The sequence below is a fragment of the Salminus brasiliensis genome, chromosome 20, assembly GCF_030463535.1.
Source record: "Salminus brasiliensis chromosome 20, fSalBra1.hap2, whole genome shotgun sequence".
Classification (NCBI taxonomy): domain Eukaryota; kingdom Metazoa; phylum Chordata; class Actinopteri; order Characiformes; family Bryconidae; genus Salminus; species Salminus brasiliensis.
The window spans coordinates 13,039,341-13,054,275 of NC_132897.1; positions in this window are offsets into that span (position 1 = coordinate 13,039,341).

Below are 14,935 nucleotides of genomic sequence, written 5' to 3' on the forward strand. Positions count from 1 at the left end.
GTGTAACTGTGGTATAAAAATGAAAAAAATACACATACATCAAGCAGAATGATACTGGAACTCAGCGAGAAGGTATTGAAGTGTAAATAGTTGAAAGGGACCTGGAAGAGAAAGAGAAGGAGTAATTAACAAAACACAACTTAAAACCAAGCTACTGGAATAGTTACAGTTTCAGACGTGGTGGAAAACACATTCGAATAATAATATAAAATAATTAGATTAATAATTGGGACAAAAATGGCGTCTTTTATACGCTTTTTTCGCTCCGTTTGGTCATCGTACTTTGATAGGCTTCTTAATAATGGATTTGTCGTTATTTAGTAAGTTTAAATTACATTCGATCTGTCAGGGAGGTCGTATTTACAAGTAGGAATACTTGGGATTGTAGATGTAACACGACTTGACCAGATGTGAAGTGTAACTGTGGTATAAAAATGAAAAAAATATACATACATCAAGCAGAATGAGGCGGGATTTCAGCAAGAAGGTATTGAAGTGTAAATAGTTGAAAGGGACCTGGAAGAGAAAGAGAAGGAGTAATAAACAAAACACAACTTAAAACCAAGCTACTGGAATAGTTACAGTTTCAGATATGATGGAAAACACATTCGAATATTAATAAAAAATAATTATAATAATAATTAGGACAAAAATGGCATCTTTTATACGCTTTTTTCGCTCCGTTTGGTCATCGTACTTTGATAGGCTTCTTAATAATGGATATTTCGGTATTTAGGAAGATTAATTTACATTCGATCTGTCAGGGATGTCGTATTTACAAGTAGGAATACTTGGGAATGTAGATGGAACACGACTTGACCAGATGTGAAGTGTAACTGTGGTATAAAAATGATGAAATATAAATAAATCAAGCAGAATGAGACTTGAACTCAGCGAGAAGGTATTGAAGTGTAAATAGTTGAAAGGGACCTGGAAGAGAAAGAGAAGGAGTAATTAACAAAACACAACTTAAAACCAAGCTACTGGAATAGTTACAGTTTCAGACGTGGTGGAAAACACATTCGAATAATAATATAAAATAATTAGATTAATAATTGGGACAAAAATGGCGTCTTTTATGCGCTTTTTTCGCTCCGTTTGGTCATCGTACTTTGATAGGCTTCTTAATAATGGATTTGTCGTTATTTAGTAAGTTTAAATTACATTCGATCTGTCAGGGAGGTCGTATTTACAAGTAGGAATACTTGGGAATGTAGATGGAACACGACTTGACCAGATGTGAAGTGTAACTGTGGTATAAAAATGATGAAATATAAATAAATCAAGCAGAATGAGACTGGAACTCAGCGAGAAGGTATTGAAGTGTAAATAGTTGAAAGGGACCTGGAAGAGAAAGAGAAGGAGTAATTAACAAAACACAACTTAAAGCCAAGCTACTGGAATAGTTACAGTTTTAGACGTGGTGGAAAACATATTCGAATAATAATATAAAATAATTAGATTAATAATTGGGACAAAAATGGCGTCTTTTATACGCTTTTTTCGCTCCGTTTGGTCATCGTACTTTGATAGGCTTCTTAATAATGGATTTGTCGTTACTTAGTAAGTTTAAATTACATTCGATCTGTCAGGGAGGTCGTATTTACAAGTAGGAATACTTGGCATTGTAGATGTAACACGACTTGACCAGATGTGAAGTGTAACTGTGGTATAAAAATGAAAAAAATATACATACATCAAGCAGAATGAGGCGGGATTTCAGCAAGAAAGTATTGAAGTGTAAATAGTTGAAAGGGACCCGGAAGAGAGCGACAAGGATTACTTAACAAAACACAACTTAAAACCAAGCTACTGGAATAGTTACAGTTTCAGATGTGATGGAAAACACATTCGAAAATTAATAAAAAATAATTATAATAATAACTGGGAAAAAAATGGCGTCTTTTATACGCTTTTTTCGCTCCGTTTGGTCATCGTACTTTGATAGGCTTCTTAATAATGGATATTTCGGTATTTAGGAAGATTAATTTACATTCGATCTGTCAGGGATGTCGTATTTACAAGTAGGAATACTTGGGAATGTAGATGGAACACGACTTGACCAGATGTGAAGTGTAACTGTGGTATAAAAATGATGAAATATAAATAAATCAAGCAGAATGAGACTGGAACTCAGCGAGAAGGTATTGAAATGTAAATAGTTGAAAGGGACCTGGAAGAGAAAGAGAAGGAGTAATTAACAAAACACAACTTAAAACCAAGCTACTGGAATAGTTACAGTTTCAGACGTGGTGGAAAACACATTCGAATAATAATATAAAATAATTAGATTAATAATTGGGACAAAAATGGCGTCTTTTATACGCTTTTTTCGCTCCGTTTGGTCATCGTACTTTGATAGGCTTCTTAATAATGGATTTGTCGTTATTTAGTAAGTTTAAATTACATTCGATCTGTCAGGGAGGTCGTATTTACAAGTAGGAATACTTGGGAATGTAGATGGAACACGACTTGACCAGATGTGAAGTGTAACTGTGGTATAAAAATGAAAAAAATATACATACATCAAGCAGAATGAGGCGGGATTTCAGCCAGAAGGTATTGAAGTGTAAATAGTTGAAAGGGACCCGGAAGAGAGCGACAAGGAGTACTTAACAAAACACAACTTAAAACCAAGCTACTGGAATAGTTACAGTTTCAGATGTGATGGAAAACACATTCGAAAATTAATAAAAAATAATTATAATAATAACTGGGAAAAAAATGGCGTCTTTTATACGCTTTTTTCGCTCCGTTTGGTCATCGTACTTTGATAGGCTTCTTAATAATGGATATTTCGGTATTTTGGAAGATTAATTTACATTCGATCTCTCAGGGAGGTCGTATTTACAAGTAGGAATACTTGGGAATGTAGATGGAACACGACTTGACCAGATGTGAAGTGTAACTGTGGTATAAAAATGATGAAATATAAATAAATCAAGCAGAATGAGACTGGAACTCAGCGAGAAGGTATTGAAGTGTAAATAGTTGAAAGGGACCTGGAAGAGAAAGAGAAGGAGTAATTAACAAAACACAACTTAAAACCAAGCTACTGGAATAGTTACAGTTTCAGACGTGGTGGAAAACACATTCGAATAATAATATAAAATAATTAGATTAATAATTGGGACAAAAATGGCGTCTTTTATACGCTTTTTTCGCTCCGTTTGGTCATCGTACTTTGATAGGCTTCTTAATAATGGATTTGTCGTTATTTAGTAAGTTTAAATTACATTCGATCTGTCAGGGAGGTCGTATTTACAAGTAGGAATACTTGGGATTGTAGATGTAACACGACTTGACCAGATGTGAAGTGTAACTGTAGTATAAAAATGAAAAAAATATACATACATCAAGCAGAATGAGGCGGGATTTCAGCAAGAAGGTATTGAAGTGTAAATAGTTGAAAGGGACCTGGAAGAGAAAGAGAAGGAGTAATAAACAAAACACAACTTAAAACCAAGCTACTGGAATAGTTACAGTTTCAGATATGATGGAAAACACATTCGAATATTAATAAAAAATAATTATAATAATAATTGGGACAAAAATGGCGTCTTTTATACGCTTTTTTCGCTCCGTTTGGTCATCGTACTTTGATAGGCTTCTTAATAATGGATATTTCGGTATTTACGAAGATTAATTTACATTTGATCTGTCAGGGATGTCGTATTTACAAATAGGAATACTTGGGAATGTAGATGGAACACGACTTGACCAGATGTGAAGTGTAACTGTGGTATAAAAATGATGAAATATAAATAAATCAAGCAGAATGAGACTGGAACTCAGCGAGAAGGTATTGAAATGGAAATAGTTGAAAGGGACCTGGAAGAGAAAGAGAAGGAGTAATTAACAAAACACAACTTAAAACCAAGCTACTGGAATAGTTACAGTTTCAGACGTGGTGGAAAACACATTCGAATAATAATATAAAATAATTAGATTAATAATTGGGACAAAAATGGCGTCTTTTATACGCTTTTTTCGCTCCGTTTGGTCATCGTACTTTGATAGGCTTCTTAATAATGGATTTGTCGTTATTTAGTAAGTTTAAATTACATTCAATCTGTCAGGGAGGTCGTTTTTACAAGTAGTAATACTTGGGATTGTAAATGTAACGCGACTTGACCAGATGTGAAGTGTAACTGTGGTATAAAAATGAAAAAAATATACATACATCAAGCAGAATGAGGCGGGATTTCAGTAAGAAGGTATTGAAGTGTAAATAGTTGAAAGGGACCTGGAAGAGAAAGAGAAGGAGTAATAAAAAAACACAATTTAAAACCAAGCTACTGGAATAGTTACAGTTTCAGATGTGATGGAAAACACATTCGAAAATTAATAAAAAATAATTATAATAATAACTGGGACAAAAATGGCGTCTTTTATACGCTTTTTTCGCTCCGTTTGGTCATCGTACTTTGATAGGCTTCTTAATAATGGATTTGTCGTTATTTAGTAAGTTTAAATTACATTCGATCTGTCAGGGAGGTCGTATTTACAAGTAGGAATACTTGGGATTGTAGATGTAACACGACTTGACCAGATGTGAAGTGTAACTGTGGTATAAAAATGAAAAAAATATACATACATCAAGCAGAATGAGGCAGGAACTAAGCGAGAAGGTATTGAAGTGTAAATAGTTGAAAAGGACCTGGAAGAGAAAGAGAAGGAGTAATTAACAAAACACAACTTAAATCCAAGCTACTGGAATAGTTACAGTTTCAGACGTGGTGGAAAACACATTCGAATAATAATATAAAGTAATTAGATTAATAATTGGGACAAAAATGGCGTCTTTTATACGCTTTTTTCGCTCCGTTTGGTCATCGTACCTTGATAGGCTTCTTAATAATGGATTTGTCGTTATTTAGTAAGTTTAAATTACATTCGATCTGTCAGGGAGGTCGTATTTACAAGTAGGAATACTTGGGAATGTAGATGGAACACGACTTGACCAGATGTGAAGTGTAAGTGTGGTATAAAAATGATGAAATATAAATAAATCAAGCAGAATGAGACTGGAACTCAGCGAGAAGGTATTGAAATGTAAATAGTTGAAAGGGACCTGGAAGAGAAAGAGAAGGAGTAATTAACAAAACACAACTTAAAACCAAGCTACTGGAATAGTTACAGTTTCAGACGTGGTGGAAAACACATTCGAATAATAATATAAAATAATTAGATTAATAATTGGGACAAAAATGGCATCTTTTATACGCTTTTTTCGCTCCGTTTGGTCATCGTACTTTGATAGGCTTCTTAATAATGGATTTGTCGTTATTTAGTAAGTTTAAATTGCATTCGATCTGTCAGGGAGGTCGTATTTACAAGTAGGAATACTTGGGAATGTAGATGGAACACGACTTGACCAGATGTGAAGTGTAACTGTGGTATAAAAATGATGAAATATAAATAAATCAAGCAGAATGAGACTGGAACTCAGCCAGAAGGTATTGAAGTGTAAGTAGTTGAAAGGGACCTGGAAGAGAAAGAGAAGGAGTAATTAACAAAACACAATTTAAAACCAAGCTACTGGAATAGTTACAGTTTCAGATGTGATGGAAAACACATTCGAAAATTAATAAAAAATAATTATAATAATAACTGGGACAAAAATGGCGTCTTTTATACGCTTTTTTCGCTCCGTTTGGTCATCGTACTTTGATAGGCTTCTTAATAATGGATATTTCGGTATTTAGGAAGATTAATTTACATTCGATCTCTCAGGGAGGTCGTATTTACAAGTAGGAATACTTGGGATTGTAGATGTAACACGACTTGACCAGATGTGAAGTGTAACTGTGGTATAAAAATGAAAAAAATATACATACATCAAGCAGAATGAGGCGGAATTTCAGCAAGAAGGTATTGAAGTGTAAATAGTTGAAAGGGACCTGGAAGAGAACGTGAAGGAGCAATAAACAAAACACAACTTAAAACCAAGCTACTGGAATAGTTACAGTTTCAGATGTGATGGAAAACATATTCGAATATTAATAAAAAATAATTATAATAATAAATGGGACAAAAATGGCGTCTTTTATACGCTTTTTTCGCTCCGTTTGGTCATCGTACTTTGATAGGCTTCCTAATAATGGATTTGTCGTTATTTAGTAAGTTTAAATTACATTCGATCTGTCAGGGAGGTCGTATTTACAAGTAGGAATACTTGGGATTGTAGATGTAACACGACTTGACCAGATGTGAAGTGTAACTGTGGTATAAAAATGATGAAATATAAATAAATCAAGCAGAATGAGACTGGAACTCAGCGAGAAGGTATTGAAGTGTAAATAGTTGAAAGGGACCTGGAAGTGAAAGAGAAGGAGTAATTAACAAAACACAACTTAAATCCAAGCTACTGGAATAGTTACAGTTTCAGACGTGGTGGAAAACACATTCGAATAATAATATAAAGTAATTAGATTAATAATTGGGATAAAAATGGCGTCTTTTATACGCTTTTTTCGCTCCGTTTGGTCATCGTACCTTGATAGGCTTCTTAATAATGGATTTGTCGTTATTTAGTAAGTTTAAATTACATTCGATCTGTCAGGGAGGTCGTATTTACAAGTAGGAATACTTGGGAATGTAGATGGAACACGACTTGACCAGATGTGAAGTGTAACTGTGGTATAAAAATGATGAAATATAAATAAATCAAGCAGAATGAGACTGGAACTCAGCGAGAAGGTATTGAAATGGAAATAGTTGAAAGGGACCTGGAAGAGAAAGAGAAGGAGTAATTAACAAAACACAACTTAAAACCAAGCTACTGGAATAGTTACAGTTTCAGACGTGGTGGAAAACACATTCGAATAATAATATAAAATAATTAGATTAATAATTGGGACAAAAATGGCGTCTTTTATACGCTTTTTTCGCTCCGTTTGGTCATCGTACTTTGATAGGCTTCTTAATAATGGATTTGTCGTTATTTAGTAAGTTTAAATTACATTCGATCTGTCAGGGAGGTCGTTTTTACAAGTAGTAATACTTGGGATTGTAGATGTAACGCGACTTGACCAGATGTGAAGTGTAACTGTGGTATAAAAATGAAAAAAATATACATACATCAAGCAGAATGAGGCGGGATTTCAGTAAGAAGGTATTGAAGTGTAAATACTTGACAGGGACCTGGAAGAGAAAGAGAAGGAGTAATAAAAAAACACAACTTAAAACCAAGCTACTGGAATAGTTACAGTTTCAGATATGATGGAAAACACATTCGAATATTAATAAAAAATAATTATAATAATAACTGGGACAAAAATGGCGTCTTTTATACGCTTTTTTCGCTCCGTTTGGTCATCGTACTTTGATAGGCTTCTTAATAATGGATTTGTCGTTATTTAGTAAGTTTAAATTACATTCGATCTGTCAGGGAGGTCGTATTTACAAGTAGGAATACTTGGGATTGTAGATGTAACACGACTTGACCAGATGTGAAGTGTAACTGTGGTATAAAAATGAAAAAAATATACATACATCAAGCAGAATGAGGCAGGAACTAAGCGAGAAGGTATTGAAGTGTAAATAGTTGAAAAGGACCTGGAAGAGAAAGAGAAGGAGTAATTAACAAAACACAACTTAAATCCAAGCTACTGGAATAGTTACAGTTTCAGACGTGGTGGAAAACACATTCGAATAATAATATAAAGTAATTAGATTAATAATTGGGACAAAAATGGCGTCTTTTATACGCTTTTTTCGCTCCGTTTGGTCATCGTACCTTGATAGGCTTCTTAATAATGGATTTGTCGTTATTTAGTAAGTTTAAATTACATTCGATCTGTCAGGGAGGTCGTATTTACAAGTAGGAATACTTGGGAATGTAGATGGAACACGACTTGACCAGATGTGAAGTGTAACTGTGGTATAAAAATGATGAAATATAAATAAATCAAGCAGAATGAGACTGGAACTCAGCGAGAAGGAATTGAAATGTAAATAGTTGAAAGGGACCTGGAAGAGAAAGAGAAGGAGTAATTAACAAAACACAACTTAAAACCAAGCTACTGGAATAGTTACAGTTTCAGACGTGGTGGAAAACACATTCGAATAATAATATAAAATAATTAGATTAATAATTGGGACAAAAATGGCGTCTTTTATACGCTTTTTTCGCTCCGTTTGGTCATCGTACTTTGATAGGCTTCTTAATAATGGATTTGTCGTTATTTAGTAAGTTTAAATTGCATTCGATCTGTCAGGGAGGTCGTATTTACAAGTAGGAATACTTGGGAATGTAGATGGAACACGACTTGACCAGATGTGAAGTGTAACTGTGGTATAAAAATGATGAAATATAAATAAATCAAGCAGAATGAGACTGGAACTCAGCCAGAAGGTATTGAAGTGTAAGTAGTTGAAAGGGACCTGGAAGAGAAAGAGAAGGAGTAATTAACAAAACACAATTTAAAACCAAGCTACTGGAATAGTTACAGTTTCAGATGTGATGGAAAACACATTCGAAAATTAATAAAAAATAATTATAATAATAACTGGGACAAAAATGGCGTCTTTTATACGCTTTTTTCGCTCCGTTTGGTCATCGTACTTTGATAGGCTTCTTAATAATGGATATTTCGGTATTTAGGAAGATTAATTTACATTCGATCTCTCAGGGAGGTCGTATTTACAAGTAGGAATACTTGGGATTGTAGATGTAACACGACTTGACCAGATGTGAAGTGTAACTGTGGTATAAAAATGAAAAAAATATACATACATCAAGCAGAATGAGGCGGAATTTCAGCAAGAAGGTATTGAAGTGTAAATAGTTGAAAGGGACCTGGAAGAGAAAGTGAAGGAGCAATAAACAAAACACAACTTAAAACCAAGCTACTGGAATAGTTACAGTTTCAGATGTGATGGAAAACATATTCGAATATTAATAAAAAATAATTATAATAATAAATGGGACAAAAATGGCGTCTTTTATACGCTTTTTTCGCTCTGTTTGGTCATCGTACTTTGATAGGCTTCCTAATAATGGATTTGTCGTTATTTAGTAAGTTTAAATTACATTCGATCTGTCAGGGAGGTCGTATTTACAAGTAGGAATACTTGGGATTGCAGATGTAACACGACTTGACCAGATGTGAAGTGTAACTGTGGTATAAAAATGATGAAATATAAATAAATCAAGCAGAATGAGACTGGAACTCAGCGAGAAGGTATTGAAGTGTAAATAGTTGAAAGGGACCTGGAAGAGAAAGTGAAGGAGTAATAAACAAAACACAGATTAAAACCAAGCTACTGGAATAGTTACAGTTTCAGATGTGGTGTAAAACACATTCGAATATTAATATAAAATAATTATAATAATAACTGGGACAAAAATGGCGTCTTTTATACGCCTTTTTCGCTCCGTTTGGTCATCGTACTTTGATAGGCTTCTTTGTAATGGATATTTCGGTATTTACGAAGTTTAATTTACATTCGATCTGTCAGGAGGGTTATATGTACAAGTGGGGATACTTGGGAATGTAGATGGAACACGACTTGACCAGATGTGAAGTGTAACTGTGGTATAAAAATGATGAAATATAAATAAATCAAGCAGAATGAGACTGGAACTCAGCGAGAAGGTAGTGAAGTGTAAACAGTTAAAAGGGACCCGGAAGAGAGTGACAAGGAGTACTTAATAAAACACAATTTAAAACCAAGCTACTGGAATAGTTACAGTTTCAGATGTGATGGAAAACACATTCGAAAATTAATAAAAAATAATTATAATAATAAATGGGACAAAAATGGCGTCTTTTATACGCTTTTTTCGCTCTGTTTGGTCATCGTACTTTGATAGGCTTCCTAATAATGGATTTGTCGTTATTTAGTAAGTTTAAATTACATTCGATCTGTCAGGGAGGTCGTATTTACAAGTAGGAATACTTGGGATTGCAGATGTAACACGACTTGACCAGATGTGAAGTGTAACTGTGGTATAAAAATGATGAAATATAAATAAATCAAGCAGAATGAGACTGGAACTCAGCGAGAAGGTATTGAAGTGTAAATAGTTGAAAGGGACCTGGAAGAGAAAGTGAAGGAGTAATAAACAAAACACAGATTAAAACCAAGCTACTGGAATAGTTACAGTTTCAGATGTGGTGTAAAACACATTCGAATATTAATATAAAATAATTATAATAATAACTGGGACAAAAATGGCGTCTTTTATACGCCTTTTTCGCTCCGTTTGGTCATCGTACTTTGATAGGCTTCTTTGTAATGGATATTTCGGTATTTACGAAGTTTAATTTACATTCGATCTGTCAGGAGGGTTATATGTACAAGTGGGGATACTTGGGAATGTAGATGGAACACGACTTGACCAGATGTGAAGTGTAACTGTGGTATAAAAATGATGAAATATAAATAAATCAAGCAGAATGAGACTGGAACTCAGCGAGAAGGTAGTGAAGTGTAAACAGTTAAAAGGGACCCGGAAGAGAGTGACAAGGAGTACTTAATAAAACACAATTTAAAACCAAGCTACTGGAATAGTTACAGTTTCAGATGTGATGGAAAACACATTCGAAAATTAATAAAAAATAATTATAATAATAACTGGGAAAAAAATGGCGTCTTTTATACGCTTTTTTCGATCCGTTTGGTCATCGTACTTTGATAGGCTTCTTAGTAATGGATATTTCGGTATTTACGAAGTTTAATTTACATTCAATCTGTCAGGAGGGTTATATGTACAAGTGGGGATACTTGGGAATGTAGATGGAACACGACTTGACCAGATGTGAAGTGTAACTGTGGCATAAAAATGATGAAATATAATAAATCAAGCAGAATGAGACTGGAACTCAGCGAGAAGGTATTGAAGTGTAAATAGTTGAAAGGGACCTGGAAGAGAAAGACAAGGAGTAATTAACAAAATAATTTAAAACCAAGCTACTGGAATAGTTACAGTTTCAGATGTGATGGAAAACACATTCTAATATTAATAAAAAATAATTATAATAATAACTGGGACAAAAATGGCGTCTTTTATACGCTTTTCTCGCTCCGTTTGGTCATCGTACTTTGATAGGTTTCCTAATAATGGATTTGTCGTTATTTAGTAAGTTTAAATTACATTTGATCTGTCAGGGAGGTAGTATTTACAAGTAGGAATACTTGGGATTGTAGATGTAACACGACTTGACCAAATGTGAAGTGTAACTGTGGTATAAAAATGAAAAAAATATACATACATCAAGCAGAATGAGGCGGAATTTCAGCAAGAAGGTATTGAAGTGTAAATAGTTGAAAGGGACCTGGAAGAGAAAGAGAAGGAGTAATAAACAAAACACAACTTAAAACCAAGCGACTGAAATAGTTACAGTTTCAGATGTGATGGAAAACATATTCGAATATTAATAAAAAATAATTATAATAATAACTGGGACAAAAATGGCGTTTTTTATACGCTTTTTTCGCTCCGTTTGATCATCGTACTTTGATTGGCTTCCTAATAATGGATTTGTCGTTATTTAGTAAGTTTAAATTACATTCGATCTGTCAGGGAGGTCGTATTTACAAGTAGGAATACTTGGGATTGTAGATGTAACACGACTTGACCAGATGTGAAGTGTAACTGTGGTATAAAAATGATGAAATATAATAAATCAAGCAGAATGAGACTGGAACTCAGCGAGTAGGTATTGAAGTGTAAATAGTTGAAAGGGACCTGGAAGAGAAAGACAAGGAGTAATTAACAAAATAATTTAAAACCAAGCTACTGGAATAGTTACAGTTTCAGATGTGATGGAAAACACATTCGAATATTAATATAAAAATAATTAGAATAATAATTGGGACAAAAATGGCGTCTTTTATACGCTTTTCTCGCTCCGTTTGGTCATCGTACTTTGATAGGCTTCCTAATAATGGATTTGTCGTTATTTAGTAAGTTTAAATTACATTTGATCTGTCAGGGAGGTAGTATTTACAAGTAGGAATACTTGGGATTGTAGATGTAACACGACTTGACCAAATGTGAAGTGTAACTGTGGTATAAAAATGAAAAAAATATACATACATCAAGCAGAATGAGGCGGAATTTCAGCAAGAAGGTATTGAAGTGTAAATAGTTGAAAGGGACCTGGCAGAGAAAGTGAAGGAGTAATAAACAAAACACAACTTAAAACCAAGCTACTGGAATAGTTACAGTTTCAGATGTGATGGAAAACATATTCGAATATTAATAAAAAATAATTATAATAATAACTGGGACAAAACTGGCGTTTTTTATACGCTTTTTTCGCTCCGTTTGGTCATCGTACTTTGATAGGCTTCTTAATAATGGATTTGTCGTTATTTAGTAAGTTTAAATTACATTCGATCTGTCAGGGAGGTCGTATTTACAAGTAGGAATACTTGGGAATGTAGATGGAACACGACTTGACCAGATGTGAAGTGTAAGTGTGGTATAAAAATGATGAAATATAAATAAATCAAGCAGAATGAGACTGGAACTCAGCGAGAAGGTATTGAAATGTAAATAGTTGAAAGGGACCTGGAAGAGAAAGAGAAGGAGTAATTAACAAAACACAACTTAAAACCAAGCTACTGGAATAGTTACAGTTTCAGACGTGGTGGAAAACACATTCGAATAATAATATAAAATAATTAGATTAATAATTGGGACAAAAATGGCATCTTTTATACGCTTTTTTCGCTCCGTTTGGTCATCGTACTTTGATAGGCTTCTTAATAATGGATTTGTCGTTATTTAGTAAGTTTAAATTGCATTCGATCTGTCAGGGAGGTCGTATTTACAAGTAGGAATACTTGGGAATGTAGATGGAACACGACTTGACCAGATGTGAAGTGTAACTGTGGTATAAAAATGATGAAATATAAATAAATCAAGCAGAATGAGACTGGAACTCAGCCAGAAGGTATTGAAGTGTAAGTAGTTGAAAGGGACCTGGAAGAGAAAGAGAAGGAGTAATTAACAAAACACAATTTAAAACCAAGCTACTGGAATAGTTACAGTTTCAGATGTGATGGAAAACACATTCGAAAATTAATAAAAAATAATTATAATAATAACTGGGACAAAAATGGCGTCTTTTATACGCTTTTTTCGCTCCGTTTGGTCATCGTACTTTGATAGGCTTCTTAATAATGGATATTTCGGTATTTAGGAAGATTAATTTACATTCGATCTCTCAGGGAGGTCGTATTTACAAGTAGGAATACTTGGGATTGTAGATGTAACACGACTTGACCAGATGTGAAGTGTAACTGTGGTATAAAAATGAAAAAAATATACATACATCAAGCAGAATGAGGCGGAATTTCAGCAAGAAGGTATTGAAGTGTAAATAGTTGAAAGGGACCTGGAAGAGAACGTGAAGGAGCAATAAACAAAACACAACTTAAAACCAAGCTACTGGAATAGTTACAGTTTCAGATGTGATGGAAAACATATTCGAATATTAATAAAAAATAATTATAATAATAAATGGGACAAAAATGGCGTCTTTTATACGCTTTTTTCGCTCCGTTTGGTCATCGTACTTTGATAGGCTTCCTAATAATGGATTTGTCGTTATTTAGTAAGTTTAAATTACATTCGATCTGTCAGGGAGGTCGTATTTACAAGTAGGAATACTTGGGATTGTAGATGTAACACGACTTGACCAGATGTGAAGTGTAACTGTGGTATAAAAATGATGAAATATAAATAAATCAAGCAGAATGAGACTGGAACTCAGCGAGAAGGTATTGAAGTGTAAATAGTTGAAAGGGACCTGGAAGAGAAAGTGAAGGAGTAATAAACAAAACACAGATTAAAACCAAGCTACTGGAATAGTTACAGTTTCAGATGTGGTGTAAAACACATTCGAATATTAATATAAAATAATTATAATATTAACTGGGACAAAAATGGCGTCTTTTATACGCCTTTTTCGCTCCGTTTGGTCATCGTACTTTGATAGGCTTCTTTGTAATGGATATTTCGGTATTTACGAAGTTTAAATTACATTCGATCTGTCAGGGAGGTCGTATTTACAAGTAGGAATACTTGGCATTGTAGATGTAACACGACTTGACCAGATGTGAAGTGTAGCTGTGGTATAAAAATGAAAAAAATATACATACATCAAGCAGAATGAGGCGGGATTTCAGCAAGAAGGTATTGAAGTGTAAATAGTTGAAAGGGACCTGGAAGAGAAAGAGAAGGAGTAATAAACAAAACACAACTTAAAACCAAGCTACTGGAATAGTTACAGTTTCAGATATGATGGAAAACACATTCGAATATTAATAAAAAATAATTATAATAATAATTGGGAAAAAAATGGCGTCTTTTATACGCTTTTTTCGCTCCGTTTGGTCATCGTACTTTGATAGGCTTCTTAATAATGGATATTTCGGTATTTACGAAGATTAATTTACATTTGATCTGTCAGGGATGTCGTATTTACAAATAGGAATACTTGGGAATGTAGATGGAACACGACTTGACCAGATGTGAAGTGTAACTGTGGTATAAAAATGATGAAATATAAATAAATCAAGCAGAATGAGACTGGAACTCAGCGAGAAGGTATTGAAATGTAAATAGTTGAAAGGGACCTGGAAGAGAAAGAGAAGGAGTAATTAACAAAACACAACTTAAAACCAAGCTACTGGAATAGTTACAGTTTCAGACGTGGTGGAAAACACATTCGAATAATAATATAAAATAATTAGATTAATAATTGGGACAAAAATGGCGTCTTTTATACGCTTTTTTCGCTCCGTTTGGTCATCGTACTTTGATAGGCTTCTTAATAATGGATTTGTCGTTATTTAGTAAGTTTAAATTACATTCGATCTGTCAGGGAGGTCGTATTTACAAGTAGGAATACTTGGGAATGTAGATGGAACACGACTTGACCAGATGTGAAGTGTAACTGTGGTATAAAAATGA